The sequence below is a fragment of the Cryptomeria japonica genome, chromosome 5 (genome assembly GCF_030272615.1).
Source record: "Cryptomeria japonica chromosome 5, Sugi_1.0, whole genome shotgun sequence".
Lineage (NCBI taxonomy): Eukaryota > Viridiplantae > Streptophyta > Pinopsida > Cupressales > Cupressaceae > Cryptomeria > Cryptomeria japonica.
Genome location: NC_081409.1, coordinates 100,818,646 through 100,821,712, shown reverse-complemented (window position 1 = coordinate 100,821,712; position 3,067 = coordinate 100,818,646).

Sequence of the window (3,067 nt, the reverse complement as noted above, 5' to 3'; positions counted from 1 at the left end):
AATAAGCCTATCTTAGTGGTTCAAGGTGGTTATGCTAATGATTCTTTTTGCACTCCTAAGAAACCTATTATTACTGTGCAAGGAGGTTATTCTACTAAGAGCCCTTATGAGTATGCTAAGCAACTGACTAGAGAGAGTTATCATGCGGTTGCTCATACCTATAACACAAGAAATAATAGGCAACCTAGTCCTCCTCTAGTTATCCCAACTTCACTTCCTCCTTCCCAACCTATTCTTCCTCAAGCTCCTCATATTTCACAAGTTCTTGGTAAGGAATATGATCTCATAGAACAACTTAAAGCTACCCCTGCTAAGATATCCCTTTGGGATTTGATTCAAACTTCTTCCGCTCATCATGGAATGTTACAAGATGCCTTGAAAGATTTGAATGTTCCTCCACCGAACACATCTAGTAATATAGCATCTTTGGTTAACTCTGTGATGAATCCTAAAGCTCAAATTGTGTTTACCCAAGATGAGTTGCCTACTAGTGAAATTCAACATCAATATGATCCCTTGATGATTGTGGTTATCATAAATGACACTGCTATAAGACGAACACTGGTAGATAATGGCTTTGGCCTTAATGTGTGTAGCATTAATCTATTGCATAAGATGAATGTGGATACATCCCTTATTGAGCCTGACTCTCATCCCATTCGAGGCTTTGATAATGTGGCTTCATTAGGTATTATCACCTTACCCATCACAGTGGGACCTATTACTTTGCCTACTCCTATCCATGTTATGTCGGGAAATCTAACATACAACTTGTTATTAGGGAGACCTTGGATTCACGGTATGCAAGCTATCCCCTCTACATTGCATAGACAAGTTAAATTCATTTATAACAATAAGAAATATACCTTGATAGGTGATACTAATTTTCAAGCTTGTTTGCAAACATCGACTTCCAAAGGGAGTTCTTCTAAATCTTCCTCTTCTAGTGATGACTCTTTACCTATGGCCAAATCATCATCCTCTGATAATCAAAATTCTTTGGATGAGTCTGAAGTTCCTGAAGAAGATTCTTCTCAACTTGAATCTACACATGAAAAGGCTTTTGATCCTGAGAAGGTTCTCGCAGAAGATGATTGGGGATCTCTTGACTTTAATCCCACCTTTGTAGGTGAGTATAGGGTTCCTCCTCGAGAGCTTAAAGTTAAAAAGAAGGAAGAAGCTAGAGATCAATCAATCTTACTTGAACCTATGAGCAATAATTTTGTGACCGCTTCTCAAACTTCTTCTCCTCACACTTCTAATTCTGAAGAGTTTGATTCTTTGTCTTATGAAAAACCACCTTCTCTTCCTGAAATGGCTGATCGTTATGGTCATGGTTTTCGCATTTTTGCTAAGCATGGGTATCATGGAAATGGTTGTAGCGCTCATGAACAAGGGATGAAGGTTCCTCTAGAGACTAATTTTCACAATTATGCCTTTGGACTTGGCTATAATCCCTGCAAATGCACCAAAGCATCTAAAAGACCATCTCTCAATGTGAATGCTATATTTAGTAGTGATGATGATCTCACTTCAACTAAATCATCTTCTACTTCTATCAACTCTCATTCCCCTCATAAGGAAATCTTGGCGATGAACAAATCTCTTTATGACTCCCCTCAAATTTCTAAATCCACTTATGAATCTTTATCCCCTATTCATCATAAAGTCCTTTTCTCCAGGGATAAGGCTCTAATAAATTACACTCATCCCTCTTCTAAGATTTCTTGTGACTTTTCTTCTTCAATTTTTATCATTTTATACATGTTTTTGATCTCACTTATAGTTGAGCATTTGGCATGTCATATTCAAATACCTCATTTAGTCTATCATGTCTTTAAATAACATTAATGGCTATTATGTTGCTCATCATTATGTGACATTGGTAGCTCATTTACTGGGGGCTCATTGTCATTCATGATGGTACAATTTCAAGTGCAATCATATTTTTGAAGCAACATAATAGCCTAATTTTCTATGTTATCTCTTGTTCCTATGGGGACAAGAGTGATTTCATACATCCCTTCTTTTTATGGTTAAAATTTCCCTTTGGGGTAATAGTGTGGAAATATTGATCATCTTTTCTTTAGAATCCTCTTTTCCTAGATATGGGAGAAGATATGTATTCTCTTTCTTATCCTACCCACTTCTTGTGAGGAGCATTTTACATACACTAATGTCTTGCTTGCATGAACTCATGTGAGTATGTAGTACATTTTGCTTATGTCTAAATCTCTCCCCAGAAGATTGTGTAAGTCCTTCTCTTTGTCCTTATCCTTGGGAGGCAATGATCTTTCCTTATTTTTATCTAAGGATCCGCTTTTTCCTATTTCATGGATGGTGTGAACTTTATTACTTGATGTTATTCCTTGTATGCATTTGTTGTTGTTTGTTCAAGGGTTCTCTCTTACAAGAGGTGTAAGTCCTTGACTACAACCTCTTTTGCACTTGGTAAAATACATCCATAATGAATTCACTCTCCCAATTGGGTTAAAAAGAGCGTCATCCTTCATTAAGAATCACTTTCACCTCGCAAAAGAAGGAAGTATTGCATTATTATTCTCTTCTTTGTCTTATTCTAGAAGATGTTATAATTGTCTAAGACAATTCCTCTCGGGGATAGGTGTCTTTTGTACAAAGATCTCTTCTCCTCTAAGGATCTCCTTTACACATACTACAAGATATCCCTTTTTCAACTATCTTATCCATGCTTAAAGAGTGCAAAACTCTCTTGCTTGGATCTATGAAATTGTTGCATTTTTGGGGCATCTTCTTTGGTGATGAAGGTAGGTATCCTTGTTCTACTTTACTTATGACATAAACATTACATTTTTTGAGCAATGGGTCATTCTCAGAACCAGAGCACAGACTCTTAGAGCGAGATGTCTCCATTTTTCTTTTATGCAAGGTGGTTATTCTCAAAACCAGAGCACAGACTCTTAGAGCGAGATGTCACGCTTTTGTACTATACATATACAGGTTGTAGCATACTTGGGCATAGACTCCTATGAGGTGCTTCTAACCTCCCTTACACACACATGCACGAGGTTGAGTGGAACTAGTGGCA